The 8510-nt window shown below is 41.6% G+C and overlaps 1 protein-coding gene across 3 annotated transcripts in view; it reads right to left on the bottom strand.

Annotated features, from left to right (window-relative positions):
* Positions 1 to 280: 280 nt before the first annotated feature.
* The window catches only part of PSPC1 (paraspeckle component 1), a 58275-nt gene continuing 50045 nt past the window's right edge, over positions 281 to 8510 (bottom strand). For 2 of the 3 annotated variants that reach the window (XR_005953405.1, XR_005953407.1), the window contains 4 exons: positions 4629 to 4733; positions 1839 to 1946; positions 1302 to 1584; positions 281 to 673 (listed from right to left, as the gene is read on the bottom strand). The gene's annotated coding sequence lies outside the window, so the exon portion shown is untranslated. The remainder of the gene's footprint in view (positions 674 to 1301; positions 1585 to 1838; positions 1947 to 4628; positions 4734 to 8510) is intronic. The other variant, XR_005953406.1, reaches the window with a different exon arrangement.

Genomic DNA, 8510 nt, shown 5'->3' with positions numbered 1-8510 from the left:
TGAACCTCCAAACCAGGTCCCCTGCGTCCACCCTTCCTGAAACCAAATGATTAGCAGGAAGCCCCCAATGGTTCCACACTGAGGAGAGTGCAGGTAAGTACAGCCACACAATACTGCTTTGCACTGTTTTTGTTAGTGGTATGGTGCAATACTTCCATGCACTGAAACAATGGTACAAAACTGCCACCGTACTGTGCACCACTGCCATGAGCCTGGCTCCATCTTCTCTACACACTTGTCTTACACAGCCAGATTAACAGGATCTCTTAACCACCCTCACCTCCTGTTCTCCAGCTGGAAAAACCCCTGCTGCCTGGGCCCATGGCTCCTGTGCTCCACAGCCTTCTGACTGCCCAATGGCTTCCACAGGGTTTGCTCCCACATCTTCTTGTCTTCAAGAGCCCAGAACTGGGTACAGTATTTCAGCTGCAGTCTCAGAAGTGCTGAACGGAGAGATTGCTCTTCTGGCCCCTGCTCAGCCATGATTTTCTAATGGAGCCCAGCGTGGGGGTGGACACCTTCAACTTCTCTTGTCCCTCAGGACCCCAGATCAGCCTCTGCAAAACTGCTTCGCCACCAGGATCTACAACTGCATCAGCTTAGTTCAGCTCCCACTGCAGGATTTAACTGTGTCAGGTTCCTGTCAAGTATTCAGTTCATGTCCACTGAATTGCTGATTTCAGGAAATAAAAAATAAACATCCTGTTACTCATTTAATTTGAAACAGTTTTAGACTAGCTATAGAAATTTGAAGAAAACCCTCGTGGTATGTTACAGGCCAGTGTTCAAATCACATCACATAAAATTAATATTTCTTTCTTCATGTTTTTTCATCTTATTATTGAGCTACATTAAGACAGCAGGCATTTGTAGCACAACTCCCTACTCAACATCACAGATGACTTACTCCCCTATGATTAGCAAGCATTTCCTTCCAGTTCTTTTCAACTGTCACTGGCTCATACCATTTTTCTCTTGGTAATTAATACTTTCATATTCTTCTAAACTACCGCAGCATAAACAATCCACATTACTGCTTTTTCTTAAACCCTACCACTTTCCTATTTTTTGTCATATATTATAGGGCTTGAAAATTTTTTCTTACTTTTTAAAAGGCTTTTTTAAAATCCAACATCAGTCAGTTAAACCAAGGAGCAGTCATTGAATATATCATTTACTCTTATTATTCTTGTAGAACATACAAACTTTAATCCTTTTAGTTACACCCATCTCCCTTAACAGTGCTGTTTCTAGAAAGAAAATCTGCTAGAGTGCAGTCTCTCTGAAAAGGGCATCAGTACCTCAGTTGCACATCAAAGTAGGCCAACACCAGCTTTACTATGAAATGCTGGGCTGGCACCACCTTCTGTGCCAGAGGCTGAAGACAGTAGCATCACAAAAGCTGTAACTTGTCTCCTCATGTAGGAAGAGGACTTGGAGCTCACAAGCAGATGTATTCACCTTCTTCTCATGTCTTTTCTGAGCTGAGGTATTGATGGGGGACACGCCACCTCCAGGCTGGGTTCTTTTTTGTCATTTCAAACAGCCCTTTTCCCTCAGGTCTCACAGGTCCGTCCAGCTTGTCTGCAAGCAGAGAGAAAACAGCTTAACTGAGAATGATCAGTTTGTCCTCCTACCTTCAGCCATGTGTGATAGATTTAGTTACTATTTTATTAGATAACAGCATTATTTGTTTGCCCAAGAGCACTGAGAGCTACAAGGAGGGAAAAAAATAAATCATGCATCAAGCACAAATACAATACTAACAAACTGAAAACTGAGTACAAAGTGTACCATTACAGGAGTTTTAACAAGTGACAACACGATTATATTCTCACCCTGATGATCCTTGTAACTCCAAGGTGTAGAGCAGCATTTTGCATGTCACGACAATGTAACAGCCTCAGTTCTGAGGGTGGGCGGCCACCAGCAGCTTCCCTTGAAACCTAATGCATTCAATGGAGAGGAGCATTTCCGAGAAGTTAGTATGATTTCAGGCTGAGGAGTTACAAGAGACACTTGAGTGATATCTTCCTTGCAAGTGTGCATTTGTCATCAAACTAGAGCACTTAAGACTCAAATGGCAAATAACAGAGCAACACATCAGCAAATATAGTCAGATAAAGAGCTGAGAAATTCCATGCTCCGGCTGAGGCAGCTGGATCTCCCTCTGTTCAGGAAGCCCAGGAGCAGGCAGCCTGGCACAATACTTAACAGAAATTCCTGAGGCCGTTATACTTGGTCAGCCAGATTCACAATCTGAGGTCCACACACATGAATGGGGAAGAGGAAGAGAGGTTCTTATCACTTCACTGAGACAAGGAGTTGTTATTTAGCCAGTAAAAGGAACACTTGTATCTCCAAGGAACCTTGACCACCCCTTTTTCCCTTCACAGGAAGGAAACTGTAGACTGACAGAAAAATTTGGAGATGCCTGGGAAACCTGCCAAACACTGAGCTTCCCAAATGGCTCTCGTGCACAGCAGTACTCTCGTATGTAATGACAAGCAAGACTGAATTCCAATGGCTACATGGTCAATACAAAATGTCCTCTGGATTAAAAAAAAAAAAATCTGAATCAAACTCTGAAAAAAATTAGGCATTTTCTGTTTTACTACTACTTTTCTGACAAAAAGCTTTAGCTGCTTGTCTTTTTTAGATTTTGTGAGCAAGTGCTTGTAGCTTGCTTATTTCAGTAGTCTGGTTTATATTGCAAATTGTTGTGTGATAATTTTTATACTGCGATTTTACTTAAACTACAAAATAATGGGACTCCTTGGTTAAGGGCAAAAGCAGAACCACAAAAAGAGGTGTGCAACAACTTTCCCACCTCGTCAGTGCCCCTTCCAGTGCAAAGAACATGACAGGGTCCAGGCTGGGGAACACAGACTGGACAAGTGACAAGTGCTGAGCTTGATGGGATGCTCCCATGAGCGCTGAAGGAGCTGGCTGCTGGCCTTGCAAAACCACTCTGCATTGCTGACAGTGTGGCAACTAGGAGAGCTGTGCATGGACCAGGGGAAAGCAAAAGTCACTCAATCTTCAAGAATGGCAGGAAAGAGGACCCGGGGAACTACAAGCCCACAGAAGGTGATGGAACAACTACTCCAAAAAAACAATTTCCAGACCAAGAAGGGCAAGAAGGTAAGTGGCAGCAGTCAGCATGGATTTACAATGAGGTCATTTGCAAATTCTTAAGGATCCCAACTGGAGAGCCTCTCTGGTGAGGTGACCAGTTCAGTGGATATTGTCTGCCTTGGCTTAGGAAATCTTTTGACACTGCCATAGTATCTCCAATTATCATGTCATCTGTCATGATACTGACAGACTACTCAGTGGACCTTGAGGTGGACTAAAAACCAGCTGAAGACATGGGCTTAGAAAGTTGTCAGTGACATGAAGTCCTCTTGGACTTGAGTGAATAGCAGAGTACCCCTGTACTGAGGCCAATCCTTTGCAGGATGTTAATTTCTACCCTGGTTGATAGGACAACATGTCCTCAGCAAGTCTCCAGGTGACACAAAGCTGAGAGGAGTGGCTACTAAGGCCATAGTGTCATGCCACCATCCCGTGATTCCTCGACAGGCTGGAGAAACGGGCTTTCAGGATCTCATGAAATTCAACAGAAGGAAATGCCAAATCCTGCACCTGGGGAGAAATAATCCCAGACACCAGGACAGGCTGGAGGCCAGCTGGCTCAAGTGCCCCTTTGCAGGTAAGGACATGGTGGCCCTAGTGAACACCAAGTCAAAGAACCCAGAGCAAAGAGTGCAACCTGACCACAAAGGCATCCAAATAGCATCCTGGAAAGATGCCAACACATGGAGAGAGATGATCATCTGGTCTGAACCCCTGCTATAGACAGGGACACCGTTTACATGTGATTACAAAACAGATAAGTTGTTCTGGTCCTTTATATTTCCAGTTCTCTTACTTACTTTTAACACAACTACAGAGACAGCTCTGAGTCCTTTTGCTAAGCCAAACAAACGCAGAAGAATTAAGTTTTTCTTGCTTTACCAGTAGAACTTGCACATCTTGGTCAAATCCACCAGTGTTTAAATTTACTTTTACTTTTTAAAAATAACTGGTATTTTGGAACTACCAGAACTACTATCGAACTTCGCTGCATAGAACTCCCTTTAAAACCTTGTTATCTGTCAGCCCCATTGAGATGCTGTCTACAGTCAGGGCAGATGGCACTACACACCTGTGTGGCCCAGGCTTCCCAGAGTGCATGGACATCTCCTTCCAGACCACAGCCCTCTGATTAATGCCAAAGACTGTTCAGAATCAGTAACTACTGTGTTGGTTGTACAAACAATCAGGAGTCTGAATGCAATGTATCAGTAACATCCAGCAGCTCAGACATGGCATCACACTAATGTGGCACTATGGGGTTTGGATGGCTGGCCAGAGCTTGAGCTGACTGCTAGAGGCTGCGTGCATATGCTTGAAGTCCTTTAAAAACATAACACATGGCAGGAATTATGCCAGGAATTACATTATCTGAAATCAAGTATTAGTTGAAGTGTAGAAGCACAACTACATCAAATCACAAATCTGAACAAAAAGTGGGGTACTGGTTTCAGGAACTGCTGGATATAGCCATATACCTTAATACGTACCTTGTACTAAAACCTGGTTTAGGATTCCCTTTTGTCTGCATAAGATAGCAGAAGGATTCTGCACAAGCCAGTCTTCATCTGCATTTTTAAGATTTTAATAGTAACCTAAAAAAATAAAAGAGACAGTAAATAACTGACATTTCAAGCAAAAGGGAAAACACAGTAGCTTCTCTTTTCAAAAACCCATTATATATGGAGTAGTAAATCATAATAAAACTTCCGATTACCAGAAAAAAACCCATTTATTCTCCACCCATTCTTACCACTTAGTTGTGTCTCCACAGATTATATTTAAATTTTTACTACCTCAGCAGTTAAACAACAGCTGTTCCAAGAACATTAACAAGTTCCTAGATTTTCATATTTCTGCTTGGAGTAGATGAACTGCAGTTCTTCTCCAAAGAGCCCCAAGACATTTCCCTTTGGAGGTTTTCTAAAACATACGTATTTCACGTGACAGAAGACATTCTAGGCCTGCCAAGGCACGTGGCGAAAGTGGCATTTCATCCTTGTAATATTAGTGCCACTAAAATGATCGGGATCCCTGCACACAACACTGAGTCATTAGTGACACTTGAGAACTAACAGCTCTCACTGCATTCTCCTCCTCTTTCTGCAGCGTGTAGTTGTACAGACATTATTAATTAGGGGCAAAGTTATCTATCAAAATAATATACCTGAACTGAGCTGGAGTAAAAAATCATCTCACAACAGAACTGCATAATGTATCATTAAAATACAGTGTAATACTGCAAGCATTAGAAATTGATGCAAAAGTTTAGGACTGTAATTTTACTTTACAACTTCTGCAATCGATTGGCTTGTATTTGCAGTAAGTTGTATCCACCTTGCACAGCGTCTTCTCATAGAGTACACATGCAGAACAACTATCCAAAGTGTTTAAAATTCTACAGCTCCATGCCCCAGCCATTCAGGCTTCAAAAGAGCTCTCACCTGTAGACACATTCCCTCCTCCCAGAATTAAAATCGCCTCTCCTCCATAAATTCCTCAGACTTAAAAGTAAGATCTGAGCACTGCAATGTTTGACAGGCTTAGCATAATCCCTTACTCAGGCACAGAAATGTGTTGCAGAACCTAACAGCTCTAATGAAATATCTAGGGAGAAGAATGCCTGGAAAGGTCTCATTACAACAGCACAAAGGGGTGCAGAACTCCCCATACTCTCACATAAAGACTTGTTAAAATTATTTTCCAACATCTTGAGGTCCTGTTTTGATGACCATAAAACTTAGCACACCCTGCAAAGTATTTATCACGGAAAGAATTCCTTTGGAAAGCCACACACAGGTTGCACCTTTCAGGCTATCTTCACTTTAGGAGCAGTACCAAAAAGCAACTCAAGAACTGACATACGTGTAAATTACAACACACAACCACAAACATTTACAATAAAGGTAACATTTACCTTATCAGACACAGGTGAAAACAGGCTGAGACTTGCAGCTCAGAATAAATACCATTTTAAAGTTGGCATGACTTAATGTCTGAGTCCTATTAAATCAATTCTCCCATTTGGTTCCTTTTTATGTCCCATCCCATGCCATAGTGAAGATTGCTGTCTATCAGATTTCAGAAGTTCAGTTATCTATTCTGTACCAGACATTCAGGAAGATAGATACTTTCTTTCTAAAGAGAAAATGACAGAGCTCAGCCCACTAACCCTTTCTGTGTTGATACTACAATCATTTAGCAAGTCAAATGCAGTAATAGCTGTAGTGATGAACAGTCAGTCATAGGGAGCTGGCTGGAACTGTCTCTGGACAAGTGTTAGTGTCCTGAGACATTACCTCAACATGGTGCAATTAATGTAGCTATTGATAGGTATGTACCCATCTAACAGGAAGGCTAAAATTATGGACTGCACAGTTTTCAGTCTGTATTTTATTATTAAAAACTCCAATAATTACTTTCTCCCTTTCCCCCCCATCAAGAAAGCTAAAGCATCAAGGCCTAACACAGTCTCTCCAGTTTCTGTAACTGACATTAAATATTACTTTCTCTTCCTTGGCCACCCAGATTTACTGAAGAGAAAGCAGTGAGCCATATTCTTGGCAACCAGCAGTGATATTAGTGACAAAGCTGTAGCCAAATAAATATCGCCTGTTTTTGATTACAGGCTCTAAAACCACCTAGTAAGATTGCTGGGAGTGTTAAAATGTCTATAGTTTTTACTAGGAATGTGCCTCTGCACGATTTATTCACAATTCTCCCTCTTCTAAGATCATTCCAACCTCTCTACCCTACATAAACTCTACTGTTTATGATTAGCAGTAATTACTTTGTTAGGGCTGAATGTATCCAAGCAGCCAGTGATGAAAAAAGTGATTTCTAAGAGTGAGCTGGAACACAAGAGAAAGTTGTTTTCCAAGTAAGAGATTGAATTTTCATTCATATGATAGAGCTCTTCTTTAAATTAAAGCTCAAAGCAGTATGGTAAGGAAAATGAATCTGAACTAGTCTAAAAGGCTAAGAGCATGATAAACATGCCTGTTCTGGAGAGAAGAGAGGCATCACACAGAGTGATACTGCGCATAAATTGTGCCATTATGAAGGAAAACTGAAACCCAACTCCTAAGCGCACCTATCTCATACTCAGCTCAGCAGGATACCTCCAGCAGAGGCCGGCTGTGTGGGAGGAGCTCCAGGCTGCCGACACCAATTCAGAGCAGGAACAGCTGTGACACTACAACACCAAAGCACATTTACCTTGCACACACAGATGCGTGGCAGCTTTGCTGGCTTGACTGACAGAACAGTTTTGTGGTTTGGTTCAGGGTTTTTTTGGTTTTCAATTTTTTTTAATAGGATTTTTGGTGGCTGCTGTAACAAAACCCCCCCTAAGTTTCCCCCTTTATTTTAGGTCTACTTTAAAAATTACCTAGCAACACACAACAGCAGCACAGGCAAATTTTGACTTCCACTGAAGTGACCATATGGCATTTTGCACCAGCAGACACAGATATCATTTTGAGAGTAGCAGAACCACTATCCAGCACACAGAAAGAAGAACTCCAGTGCCGAGCTGTTCTCAGGAAAACACACAACCCCGTGTGGCCACTTATTTGGGGTTTCCAAAGGGAACCCGAGATGATCCGCAGAGCTGTGTTCATGTTTGCATTTGTTCATGCTTACCTATCAAAAGGTAACAGATAACAATGTTGGCTGCTGACATACTAAATGAAGATACAGTGCTAGACATTCTTAAATGGTCAGGCAACCTTATCCTCCCTGTTCTTCTCTTAATTTTAACTAGTCTGGCCAAACCTGCTCATCTTAATTATGAGTAGTGCCTGCTGAGGACAACAAAACCATTAGAGACTAAAGCAATTGTTACCTGGCATCACTACATAGCTGCCAGGGATTATAGGAGACACACTGCAACACAATTTTTCCAAATCTTGTGTTTGTCAAATTCTCTTAATAAGTGCATATACTGGCAGAGGAGTAGAAGCAAGCAAGCATTTAAGGGGAAAAAAATTTACCAAATTACGGCTAAAAGGAAAAATTAAGTTCCTAGAAATAAAAATACTACTTGAGCTAAGCCAATAAGGCGTTCATTTTCCTTTGCAAGTTCATTAAAAATATTTTACATCCATTTCACAACTTTCAAGTTACAAGGTGTAGGGTACCTGAAGTTAGCATCTTACACAGAATGAGGAATGTGAATGCAGTAATATTCCTCTTCTGGGATCAGATTTCAAAAAAGAACAAATGGTGGCAGTTACTAGTGGCCAGGCAATGAACACATGCCAGTGACAATCTGCGATCAAGGGACATTTGTTTCTGTTTTGCTTGGATTGCAGATCTTCACCATATAGAAATTAGATGATTTCTTCAGTATTTAGGGAATGATGAGCATG

The sequence above is a fragment of the Onychostruthus taczanowskii genome, unplaced genomic scaffold (assembly GCF_017590055.1).
Source record: "Onychostruthus taczanowskii isolate IOZ18803 unplaced genomic scaffold, ASM1759005v1 scaffold105, whole genome shotgun sequence".
Lineage (NCBI taxonomy): Eukaryota > Metazoa > Chordata > Aves > Passeriformes > Passeridae > Onychostruthus > Onychostruthus taczanowskii.
The sequence above is the reverse complement of the archived record's forward strand: the minus strand, read 5'-3'. Positions and strand labels throughout refer to the sequence as shown.